The sequence below is a fragment of the Lemur catta genome, chromosome 17, assembly GCF_020740605.2.
Source record: "Lemur catta isolate mLemCat1 chromosome 17, mLemCat1.pri, whole genome shotgun sequence".
Taxonomy (NCBI): Eukaryota; Metazoa; Chordata; class Mammalia; order Primates; family Lemuridae; genus Lemur; species Lemur catta.
The window spans coordinates 42,763,212-42,777,156 of NC_059144.1; positions in this window are offsets into that span (position 1 = coordinate 42,763,212).

Here is a 13,945-nt window from a genome sequence, read left to right on the forward strand (position 1 = left end):
TGTAGTGGCATGTGCCTGTAGTCCTAGCTACTGAGGAGGCCGAGGCAGGAGGATTGCTGGAGCCCAGGAGTTTGAGGTTGCAGTGAGCTATGATCATGCCACTGCACTCTAGCCCAAGAACTTGTCTCAAAATAAAGAAATAAATAAACTGGAGAAGTAGTCATCAAATGCCTTCCTGACACAAGGGTCAGTGCGAGGTATTCCCAGGGCTCAAAGAAGCCCACGCCTGCCCTGGAGGCACTCAGGGTATGACCTAGGACATATGCTGTCCCTATGTGAAATCTTGACAATATGGGATGGAAACTGCAGCTCAAGATGACAACAGAAGTCCGGATTACTGCAGTGAGAGATGTGGGGGAAAGGCGTCCAGGTGGTCCGTAGAAAGAGGCCGGGAAGGCCGGCAGAGGAGACAAGGATTAAAAAAGGCTTAGTCCAATAATCCAATAGAAAAATGAGCAAAGTTTCCCAGGGTGGGAAATCTGAGCAGCCCTTAGACATACGAAAAGATGCCCATTCTCACCACAGGAGAGAAAGACAAATGGAAACCATGGGGCTGTATCACTTTACATTTGCAACTGCACGGCAGAGAAAACACAAATGTTGATATATCCTGTGGGAGCGAGGCTGTGGAAACAGGCAGGCTCCCTGTGCAGCAGGTGTGACTGTCAACTAACACAGTCTCCTGGGAAGGTAACTTGGCAATGAAACCAAAATGAAACATGCACATACCCTCGGACCCAGAAATTCCAGTCCTTGGACTTACCCTCCAGGGTGCTTGCATGTGGTCAAAATGGCATGTGCGCAAAGCTAGTCACTGAAGCATGCTTGGTAAGACCAAAACACTGGGGTGGGGGGAAAACAAACTAAATGTCCATTAAAAGGGGGAATGTTTCAATCAGTCGCAGTAGAGCTGCACAATGCAATATTCTATGGCCAAGTTAAAAAAAAAGGCTAACATTTATTGAATGTGCCAGGCATTATTTTATTTCAAGTCTTATGTGCTTCTTTACTCCCTTAATCCTCTCAACAACCCTCTAAAGTAGGTTTTTAGTTATATTGTCACCGTCACTTCACAGATGAGGAAACTGAGGTACAGAAAAATGTAACTTGCCCAATATTATACAACTATAACTAGCAGGGTTAGTGTTAAGCAAAAAAAATCAAGGTATAGAACAGTGTGTATAGCACTCTCCCACTGGTGTAGAAAATACAAATTAAAATGCATGCATATGTATGTATATTTAGATATGTATGTGTATATGCATGTGTGCAGATACGTACGTGTGTGCATATATGCTTTTTTGTTTAGAATATCTCTGGAAAGAGACAGGAGAACCTGAGAGTCTACGAACTGTGGCTGCCTCTGGGGATGCAAACTCAGTTCGCAGAAGACAAGGAGAGGAGTAAGATTTCCTCTATACCAGATAGAATTCTGTGCCTGCTAAGCTTTTGTGCTGTAAGAGCAAAGGCGACTCCATGACAGGCTAGGCTTCCTGGAATAGGCCTAAATTTCGATTTCCCGGCGCGGGCCCTCCCCTTCCCCGAAATGACACGAATGACCACCGGAGGATCCCGAGACTTGGAGCCGACCAATCAGGAGTTAACGCGACCATGGAACCGACCAATCAGGAGCCGACATGGTCAGCCAGTCTTGAAGGAACAAATGAACTGAGGGAGGGAGGGGGATGGTGAGCCCAGGGTATGTAGCCCACTGGAAAGTATAAAAGCTTAATTTTTACCCCAGGGCGGGGTCCTGGTTCATGGAGAGGCCACTGCGTTGGTGCTTTGGGACTTGGACCCTAGCTCGAGCTAGCCAGTAAACTCCTTTGCCTTTTGCAGCCTCGGTGACTCTGCCTCTCTGTTCCTGGGGCCGAGGGAAACCGGTTCTAACAGTGCTATGTATAATGTGACGTATGCTTAATAATTTTAAATCTTTAATTTAAAAACATTCCAAAATGGCAGGGGAGGGAGCTCGAGGTCCATCTTCCAGGCTCTCTCTTAATTTGCATTGTCCAATATGGCAGCCGCCAGTGACGTGTGGCCGCTGGGCATGTGAAATGTTACTGGTGTGGACTGGGATGTGCTGTTAGTGCAATAGATACACTAGATTTCAAAGCCTTAGTAAGAAAAAAATGTAAAATATCAAATTCATCATTTTTATATTGATTACATGTTCAAATGAAAATATTTTGAATATACTGGGTTAAATACACTATATATTATTAAAATTAATTCCACCTCTTTTTACCTTTTTAAAAAAAAAACTACTAGAAAGTTTAAAATTACTCCTGTGACTCATTTCTGTTAGGTAGTGCTGGGTTGTCTGGACACTCTGTAAGGCCCATTAATAATACAAATGATGCAGTGATCTACATTTAAAAAGCACATTTCCAAAGAGCATCTCCTTTTTTCTTTTTCTTTTCTTCTTTATTTGTTTTTGTTTTTTTTTTTTTTTTAGAGATAGGGTCTTGCTCTGTTACCTAGGATGGAGTGCAGTGGCTGATCATAGTTCACGCAGCCTCAAACTCCTGGGCTCAAGCGATCCTCCCATCTGGGCCTCCCAGAGTGCTAGGATTACAGGCATGAGCCACGGTGCCCAGCCAAAACTAGTGTCCTTATCATAAGAAGAAGAGAAACCAGAGCTCACTCTCTCTTTTTATCTGCATGCAAAGAAAGAGCCAAGAGAGGACACGACGAGAAGGTGCCATCTGCAAGCCAAGACGTGAGGCCCCACCAGAAACCAGTCTTGATCTTGGACTTCCAGCCCCCAGAACTGTGGGAAAATCCATTTCTGTTGTTTAAGGAACCCAGTCTGGGGTATTCTGTTATGACAGCCTCAGCTGACTAATATAGCAACAAAAAAATAATGCACACCCTGAGGGAGGAACACGCCTTGGACGGGCCTCTTGCCAGGTGTGTCTCCATTTTCTAGGGAGAGTAACGTGGTAAATAGCCAAGCAGGGTTTTGAGCCCAGCAAGTTGACTTCCAAAGCCTGTGTCCTTAATCATCAGCATAGAGAGGACTCACTCATGCCCTCGGACTCTCTACAATAATGTGCCTTATTTAAGGTTTAAGGCAGTTCCATTTCTCACTCTGTCAAGGGAGCCAGGAGAGGAAAACACCATGAATATCCCCTTATCAGGATGTTTTCAGATACAAGGAGCAATGAGTGGACTAAATTTTGCTCCATAAGCCCATCTTTTACTTCACTGAACAAGAATCCAGAGTTGGCAGTTCCAGGACGGCTTCAGATCACCAAGACCATTGAGAAACCAACCTTCCCATCCTTCCATCTCATCATCCTGTTGTGTTGGCTTGGTCCCTGTGCGAGGGTCCTCATGGTCACAGAATGGCTGCAGCAGCTCCATCACATCCTCCCACAACAAAGTCAAAGGCAGGAGAATGGGGCATCTATCCCTGAGCATCCTTCTCTGTAGGGGAGGAAAACCTGTCTGCAAAGTCTCCTAGCAGCTTTCCCCATTTATCCTTGTGGCCAGAACTGGGTTACATGCTCACTTCTAGAACAATCTCTGGCAAAAAGGCTCTCGGATCAGTGGGAAGGTGGTGGGAGTTTCCTTTCCTTGAGTACCCACTTCCAGACACCTGAACAAAATTCAAGATCTGATAGCAAGGAAGAAAGGGGAAATGGCATTTGGGTAGGTGGGCAAGAACGTCGGGCACAACTCATTTCAGGAAGCCCTCACTCGTGAAGCTGGACAACTTCTGTTCACTTCAGAAATCCCTGGCCCTCCTGCTGCGCTGCTCTGTGTCCTCAAGTGGCCTTAACATTACCTTGCTCCTGCCAATGAGTTAAGCTGAGATGCTAAACTGCAAGGTGTCATTCTTCCATTACAAAAATAGTCCTGGGAGTGAGAACCTCCAATTATAGATAGTGGAATTAGCAAGACCAGCAGGGTACATTTTAACTAGTAATCCAATTGGGGTTACTAAAGATGAAAACAGATAAATTGGAAGAAGCTTAGCTTGACAAAGAAAAAGGCATGAAACAATTTGCATGTAAATTGCTCCCAGTCAGAACCTCCCAGAAGGTGAGAGTTGCACAGAATGCTCACCTTTCTTTTGGGATAAAAATCTTCCTGACACTATCCTGTCTGTTTATTTATTTTTCAAACAGGGTCTCACTCTATTGCCCAGGCTGGAGTGCAGTGGTGCAATCATAACTCACTGCAACCTCAAACTCCTGGGCTCCAGTGATTCTCCCACCTTGGCCTCCCACACGCTAGGATTACAGGTGTGAGTCACCATGCCTGGCCTAGAAAAAACATTTTTTTAAAAAGTCAGAAAAATAATTGTAGGATTAAACTTAAGAGAAAAGGACTATAAATGAATATACAAAATCAGAATTGCTTCATATACAGTAAAATTTAATAGGCCATGTTGTTAGTTTTCAATTATAATTTTTAAATATAGAAAATTCTATTATTATTCATCCTATTTCTTGAGTCATTTATTATTTTAAATGATAAATCCATATATTTTGTTCATAGAAAAGTTTAAGACAATATAGCAAATAAAAATTTGAGTAGAAATTTAAAATCATGCTTACATTCTACAACCTCCATATTATTTTAATAATACTTTTTTCCTTACATAATTAACAATCACCTCATATTCACCGATTGCATATTTTAAAAAGATCTAACTCATGCTACTAGTTTGACAAGTATTAGGCCACACTAGAAGCAAAAAGAATGTTTTCTAAGTAGCCAGTTGTTATACTTTGGAGCTAAATCAAACCTGTTTTTCTACCTTATGAGTAATCTTTTAATTACACAAATAACAGTACAACTTAAAAATTAGGTCAAGCTAAAAGTCTAGGTGAAACAATATTTTCTTTCCATGTGAGCATGTATTTAAAATTAAAACCAGGCAGGATTATTGGACAGTTTGATTAAGGCCTTACCATCTGGCTGAACTAAACCACAAAAATATTTATTTTTTAAATAGTTATTAATAGGTATCCTGAGTTAAAAGCTTATATACTTTAGCATCTTAAAGTAAAACGATTCATTTTTATCAGTTTTCACAGAGAATTCTGATTTTCTGATGACTCTATTTTTAGTATAATCATGGATTATAATACAATTATATACACACATACATGTATGTGTATGAAAATGTTAACAGTTGTTATTGTTGGCTGATAGAATCTTGGGTGATTTTTCCATTTTGCTTCTCTGCATTTTTCTAATGTTCTTCTATGAACATGTACTATGTTTGTAATGAGCTAAATAAACAAGATAAAATAAAGTCAATTAACATATCAGTTAATTCATTCAGCCACTCCATATCAATCGTGTTGGGATTACTACTGCATCACTTTCTTCTCTTTAGAAGAAAAGGCCTAAAATCCAGGTAGCAAAACCAAGCTGGTGTACCCCAAGCACGACAGGGAACAGTTGACAAATGAGCTCATAAAGGTGAAAAGCATTTTGTGAAGAACAAAGCCTTAAAAAAAAATAAGGTGTTAAAAGCATTAAAGGTCTAGCAGGCCATTTCTTCTCCCCAGGCAAGAGGTGTGGCAAACCACAGCTTTGCCAATGGTTGGATACCTGCCTGTTGGCAGGTTATCTCCATGGTCTGGGTCTCAACTCTGCTTCAGTACTGGGGAAGCAACTGTACTGCATAAACAATGCTTGTGGGTTGTGTGTCAATAAAAATTTGCTTACGAACACTGAAATGTGAATTTTATATCAGTTTCACATGTCACGAAATACTACTTTTTTCCAACCACTTAAAAATGTAAAAACCATCCTTAACTCAAAGCGGGTGGTGGGACATAGGCTGCTGACCACAGTCCTCGGGCGCTCTCCCCAGAGGCACAGAAAGGCAGGGCAGAAGCCAGAGGAGATGGCTCTCCAATCCGGTGTGTTTCCGCATACTTATTTGGGTACCACCTTCGCAATCTCTGCCAACTATTCAATGTTTTACTTAATATACATGTAAGTAAAACAATTTAACTCATGTTCTTTCCTTTACACACATTTATTTTAAAATGAAACTTTCTATATTATTATGTCATGAATGGAGAAAGCATTATTTGTTATCATAAACGGAAGGTATTTTGTTAAAAGTTCTTGTTAAGTGCTCTAACCTGCCAAAGGCTCCACACCTGAGGCCTGTTGCCTCTTTGTTAAACAGGGGAAATAAGTTAAGTGTGGAGGGATGTTAAAGATCTATTTGCACCAAACAGACTTTCTCCTTAACATAATAGGAATATTGTTGGTGAGCCCTGCCAGCATTATTTAATGCTACGTCCGTATACCGCCTAAATTATCTGCTATGAACTCAAATAACCTCCAGACCATACACTGAACCCATTCCTCACTTTAGGAAAACCGACATTGCCCAAGTTTCTCAAACTGTTTTCCATGGTGCTAGGCATTAACTGATCCCCTAAGCTAAGGCTTGAAGTCTTTGTATTGAATGAAGAGCAATTTCACTTTCTTAGGACCAAAGTTTGCTTCCCAATAACTTACCTAAAATTAAAATATGGTCTGTGAGCTTTAAGGTAAGAGTGTGATAAAAACCTCACCGAATGAGTCTGAGAGAACAAAAAAAGGATTGTCTTTAAGGGGAAAATGAGAATTCCTAATCAGCTCTTAGTTTTGTTTGGGGAAACATCCTATCTATCATGAGGCTTAGGAAGTTCATTTTCCACCTCATTTCTGTGAGTTTTTGGGTTCCTTCCATATCTATTTTCCTGCTTTGATGCTTTTAGAATTGAATTAAGTGTCTGTGAGCGTTGTCCTCTATTTCAATTTTAGGGCCAAAGAATGTGTTTTTTTCTCCTTCTAGGCAAATAAGATTAAGTAATATTTAAATTTTGTGTGAAGTTACTGAACATTTTCCACTCTTTATTTTTGCTATTGTTTAAGAGCAAAGTTTTGCCTTTTTTTTTTAACATTATAATTGCTAGTTAGGATTCTATGCTGTAATTTTGCTGTTATGTAAATTACATCACTTTAGTAGTAAAATCAAGCAAATAGTATTTATTCCCTTCCTCTGCCCTGGAAATGGTTCCTTCCAAAAAGAATTGGCAGAAACTAACGAAAGCAAGACCCAGTTCCTGCCTAGATCTGTCTGGTCTGATTTTAAGCCAGTCCCCGGCAGAAAGAACAGATAAAATGATGCCACACTGGCTAACATTCTTGGCTGTTTCTGACAATCCAGAAACAAGGAGACTAAAATGTTACGTGAAAAAAAAAATTTCCTTGATTAAATCATAAAGACATATTATGTGTAATAACACAGGGAGTATACATGACTCAGATTCCAGAAATAATAGAAATTGGTCGCTCAGTACCATAAACCAGCGAGAGGGGACTGTTATGTCAGAGGGGGGTTTGGGAAAGGCTTGCCAATTGCGCACTGAAGTTAAACAGAAGCCTAACTTAATTTTTATTTCTGGTTAAAAAAGGTCTATTATGTACATTCAGCTGAAAAAAGAGTGCCTTAAACAAGATAAAAGTGTATTTTCTTTCAATTAGAAGCTATGTAGGTGGTCCAAGGCTGCAGTGAACCTCCTTGGCCCCAAGCTCCTTCTCTCTTGGTGCTGTGCTTTGCAGAGTTGACTGACCTCATGATACAACGTGGCAGCGTCCAAGTTCCAGGCAGCAAGGTGGGGGAAAGAACAAAGAAAAAGAGAGTAAAGGTACCCACCTGACACCTGGCATTTCCTATGGGCTGAACCTGACCTTACCTAAACCACAAGGGAGGGTTGGAGAGGGAGGCTCTTTTTTGGGGGGGTGCAAATGTGCCCTGCTGAAAATTCTGTGAAAGGAAGAGAGACTGGATCTTGAGGTACAACTAGAGCTTTCCCCCAAAACAAAATCGCCCTTCTGGATTTAGCCCAAAGTTTCATGTGGATAAAGAAAATATTCATTCATTCATTCAATTGATTTATTCAATAAATAGTTTTTGAGCACCTACTGTGTTGATGGGCTGAGATATACTGGGAAATGAAACGAAATCCCATGTCTTCCTGGCACTGATATCCTAGCTGAGAGGAAAAGATAATAAATAATGAGTAGTTAATCACTGGTATAGATGGAAGGCTTGTGTCCTTCCAAAATTCTATGTTGAAATCCTGACCCCCAAAGCGATGGTGTTAGGAGGCCGTTTGGGAGGTGGAGGCCTCACGGATGGGAGGGGCACCGTGTAAGGAGGGGCAGGAATGCTCGCTCCTGCCTCCTGCTCTCCGCCATGTGAGACACAAGGACAAGACAGCCGTCTGCGAACCAGGAAGCTGGCCCTCGCCACACACTGGATCTGCCAGTGCCTTGATCTTGGACTTCCTGGCCTCCAGAACACTGAGACACAAATACTTGTTTAAGCCACCCAGGCTATGGTCATTTGTTACAGCAGCCGGAATGAACTAAGATAATTACATAGTGTATTCAAAAGACCCCATCTCTACTAAAAAATAGAAAGAAGTTAGCCAGACAACTAAAATATATACAAAAAATTAGCCGGGCATGGTGGCGCATGCCTGTAGTCCCAGCTACTCGGGAGGCTGAGGCAGTAGGATCGCTTGAGCCCAGCAGTTTGAGGTTGCTGTGAGCTAGGCTGACGCCACGGCACTCTAGCCAGGGTGACAGAGTGGGACTCTGCCTCAAAAAAAAAAAAAAAAAAAAAATCTTTGCCTACAACTTTATTTTTATAGGCTGTACCTTGTTTCATTGTGATGGAACAAAATTTGTGTTTTAAAACATAAATGATAGTTTTTTTCTGATTTCAAAAAGAATACATTTGATGTAAGTAAATTCAAACATCACAGAAGTTTATCTTGCAGGAGGGAGAGGTTTCCCATAATCTCATCCCAACCACCCATCTGCCCATCCATCTGGCAAATAGTCATTGAGACTTCTTTACATGCTGGGCTCTGGGCTAACGGGAGGATTCAACAGAGGAAAAAATCAAATAAACAAAAACAGACACAGAAGCTGTTCTCAAGAAGGCAACAGTGTAGGGAGGGAGAAAGCTATTAATCCAATAATCTCACAAGGAATTATAAAATTACACAGTGTAGTAAGTGCTATATGAGAAATGTGCAATTTGCAATGAGATGCTACCGTGGGCAACCCAGGGGATGTGTCTGTGTGTGTGATGTGTCTGAGGATGCCCCTCTAAAGCTGATGCTGCCCAGAAAGAACCACTGGCAAAAGCAGGAAGTATTTTCTTCGGTGATTTTTCTGCAACGCCCACACTATTTTTTTTCTTTTCCTATAACAGAGCCATGCTTATTAATTTGTCTAGCACTCACCTTTTTTTGCCTAACAAATTACCCAAGGCAGATTTTCAAGGCCAAATAGCATAATAGGTAAGACCCTGGCCTCTGGATTCAGACAGGCCTGGGTTCAAATCCTGACTGTGCCTTTCACTGGCTGTGTGATCTGGGGCACGTCCCCAACTCTGTCTGCCTTAGTTTCTTCATCTGGAAACGGGAATGATAGAAGAGTATCTACCCCTTTCAAAGGGCTGTGAAAAGGATTAGAAAGAGATGATGTATGTAAAATTCTCGGCACTCAGAAAGATTAGATATTGTTTTAATGGCTGCATGGTATTTGTTTAAATCAGGATTTCTCAATTTTTGCAGTATGGACATTTTTGAGTCAGATAATTCATTGCAGTGGGGGCTGTTTGGGCATTGGAGGATGTTTAGCAGCATCCCTGGTCTGTATCCGCTGGAAGCCAGCAGCATCACTCACACTGTGACAACCAAAATGTCTCCAGATATTACCAAGTGTCTGGGAGGGATGGAGCAGAGGGAAGCAAAAATTGCCCCGATATGTACAATATTATAAAACAGGCTGGGCTCAGTGGCTCAGACCTGTAATCCCAGCACTTTGGGAGGTGGATGACTTCACACAAGGAGTTTGAGACCAGCTGGGACAACATAGTGAGACCCTGTCTCTACAAAAAGAAAAAAGAAAAATATCTGGGCATGGTGGCATGCACCTGTAGTCCCAGCTACTGAGGAGGCTTGAGCCTTGGAGTTTGAGACTGCAGTGAGCTGTAATCAAACCACTGCATTCCAGCCTGGGTGACAGAGCAAGACCCTGTCTCTAAAAAAACAAACAAACAACAAAAAAAGAAACTAAAGAAACCCAAAAGACATATAAACATTTAAAGTCATGCACTGCACAATGAAATTTTGGTCAACAACAAACCGCATATACGATGGTGGTCCCATAAGATTACAATCATATTTTTACTGTACCTTTTCTATGTTTTTATATTTTAGATACACAAATACTTACCATTATGTTACAATTGCCTACAGTATTCAGTACAGTAATGTGCTGTGCAGGTGTGTAGCCTGGGAGCAACGGGCTATGCCATACAGCCTAGGTGTGCAGTGGGCCACACCATCCAGGTTTGTGTACGTACATTCCATGGTGTTCACACAATGACAAAATCACCTAACCGTGCATTTCTCTGACTGTATCTCTGTCATTAAGTGATGCAAGACTGTATATAAAACATACATAACTACATATAAAAATATATATTTTATTAAGGAAAGCATTGATGAGGACAGTCAAAAAGTTAAAAAAAATGCTACATACACAGGAAGGAAAAATCTAAGCAAACAAAGGGCAGTCTTAAATGCAAGCAAAAGTGATGTGGTTTCTATTAATAATTTCCATGAAAGCAAAATGTGGACCAGATGGGGGTAGGGATGAGCTGGCCCCACAGAGGAATGCAGTTTGCTTTGGGGAAAGTAAGCTATTGTGTGTGTGTGTGTGTCTCTGTGTGTATCCGTGTGTGTGTGTGTGTGCACACGCACATATGCGTGCAGCAGTGAAGGAAGAGGGGTAGCTAAGACAATTTCTCGGTCAATGACCTCTTGGTAAAGACGCACCCAGGCGTGTTTTGAAACACTGCTGGGAAGAAAACTATACGCACAGCTACGTAACCCACTTTCAGCTAAAATAAATCTCACTTTTCTCCCTAAACAAAAGATGCAGGAAACACTTAAGGAAGGTGTCTGCCCAGGCTGAACAATGAGTTCAAGCCACTCTTTTCCTCTCCTTGTCTAAGTTTTCCACTCGCAGGGACAGAGTCTGGCTCCCAGGCTGGAAACGGCTACTTAGCCAGGAGGCTGAGGGTGAACAGAGAAGGCCTGGTCAGTCTTGAAAGGAGTTGCACACAGTAGGGGACACTGAAAGACCCCAGCGATAGATAACAGCTGACATCTACCCACATCCTGTCCTAAGCACATTACATCAGCCGGCTCCTTTCATTTGAGTAGGAAGCCCAGGAAGGCAATATGATTCTGCCTATTTTACAGACGAGGAAACTGAGGCACACAGGGGAGAAGTAACAGGTTCCACAATTTGCAAGAGACAGAGCTGGGATTTGAACCTAGACAGCTGCCCCGAAAGCCCAAGCTTTACCCTAGGCCTGGATCTCAGAGATGGTAGGAGTGGGGGTACTTTAACCCCCAAAGGACATTTGGCAATGTCTGGAGACACTTGTTTGTCACAAGTGGGGGACGCTACTAGAATCTAGTAGGAAGCAGCCAAGGATGCTGCTAAACAGCCTCCAACGCACAGGACAGCTCCCTCCTGCCCCTGAATTATTCAGCGCCAAATGTCCAGAGGCTGCTGTTTAAAACCCTGTCCTAGACTCTTAAAAAGAGCTCAGACTACCTATCTTCTGGAACTTTAAATATTTTGTTTTCTAAAATACACATAATAAATGCACATTAGAAACACAGAAACAATATAGATGTTTATAAATGAAAATTTGAAAGATTTCCTCCTTAGTTCCATGCCTTGGGGTAAAACCTACGAACAGTGGCATATTCGGCCTCATTCTTTTCTACTTCCAGAACTTTGTTAGTCTATCTACTTATCGATTTATCTCTTTTTTCCCCTTTTCAAAACTAGAATCCCTAAGAGAAATTTAAAAGAAAATTTAAAACATTTTAAAAAATGCTGGGTGGTCGTGGTTAAAAAAAACCCAAAAAAACCCACACATATTTTTTTGCACACTTTTTTTCACTCAGTGCTGAACTCCAAACCACTAAGCTTTGCACAAGCTGTTCTTTCTCCCTGGAACATTCCTCCCCCATGTATCAGTAGACCTGCACCCTTCCCTGTAAAAATCTGAGCACATGTCCTCCTTAAAAGGGTGTTCCTTGACTTCCCTCCTTAAACCAGTCCCCACCTCCAGCTCCATTCCTTACCCAGCTGGAAGTTTTTTTTTTTTAGCCCTCCTCTCTACCTGACACCTGGGTGGACACTTATTGCTTAACTTGTTTACTGACTGTATCCTTCCTAGAATGTTGGCTCCACGGTGGCAGAAACTGTGTCTGTCTTTCATAATGAGTCCCCAGCATAGCCTGGCACACAACAGACATTCAATAAATACTTAATCAATAAATGTAAATAAATGAAAGAACAATGAATATATCATGCATATTCTTCAAAGTCCATATATGCAAACAAAACTGTATCTCCTTCTCTTTAATGGTTACAGAATATTCATTTCCCTATTCTCAAGTTGACTGAAACATAACATAATGAGCATCTTATACACATATCTATGCACACCTGTGTAGGTATTTCTATAGGCTAGATTTCCAGAAGTGGAATTGTGGATCCAATTTAGAATTTTAATCAGAGTTGCCATAAATTTGAGCTCCAAATGCAGAATGCCCCTTTTCCCCTCTTTCCTCAACAGCACTGGACAATCAGAGCAAACATTAATTGACACTATGTTCTAAGCCCTATACATGTGTTAACCTAATTAATTCTTAGAAAAATCCTGAAATAATAATAAATATTTATATAAGACACTGTCCTAAGTGCTAATATACACATCTTCTTATTTAGTCCCTATAACAACTCTCTGGCGTGGATACTATTAATATTATTATTATTTCACAGATGAGAAAATGAAGCATGAAACATTAAGTCCAGTAATTTCTCCATGATGAGACAGACAAAAAGTGGGACAGCCTAGGATGAATGAGAAAGTCCAATTATAGAGTCTGAACTTTTTTTAAAAAATGAGACAGGGTCCTACTCTGTCACCCAGGCTGGAGTGCTGTGGCACGATCATAGCTCACTGTAACCTTGAACTCCTGGGCTCAGGTGATCCTCCTGCCTCAGCCTCCCAAGTAGCTGGAACTACAGGCATCCACCACCACTCATGGCTGTTATTTTTTTTTTTGGTAGAGATGGGGTCTCGTTGTGTTGTCCAGGCTGATTGCAAACTCCTGGCCTCAACTGATCCTCCCCCCTTGGCTTCCCAAAATGCTGGGATTACAGGCGTGAGCCACTGTGCCTGGCCTGAGTCTGAGCTCTTAACCACTCTGCTATCCTGCCTCTCCATGGGGTAATAACAATGATTATCCCTATTTTACAGAGAGGAAAACTGAGGTACAAAGAAGCTAAGAAACTTGACCAAAAGTATTATCAATCTTTTAAATTGTTGCAAATGTGATGGGTGAAAAATGGTATCTCGTGGGTTTAATCTCCAAGGATATCTTTTTCTTTTCTTTTTCAAATTTGAAAACATTTCCTTATTTGGGTAAAGTGAGTTTCTTAACAGAGAAAATATGTATCTTGCTTAAATATAAATGTCTATAAAATGTGACTTCTTTTGTCATCTATATCCCATTGATTAAAATAAATTCAGACTATTTTTACTCCTAAAAATGCCCCTTAAAATTACTTGTTAATCTCCAAATAAAAATTTTTTGAGAGATAAACCACAAAAATATTTGAATTTACAAGTTTACAGATGCCTAAATGCAATGTGGCATTCTGGATTAGGTCCTGGACAAGGATATTAGTGGAAAAACGGGAAATCCATAAAGTCTGGCATTTAGTTAATAGTATTTGTACAAATGTTAATTTCTCAGTTTGGACAAATGTGCGGTGGGTATGCAAGACGTTATCATCAGGG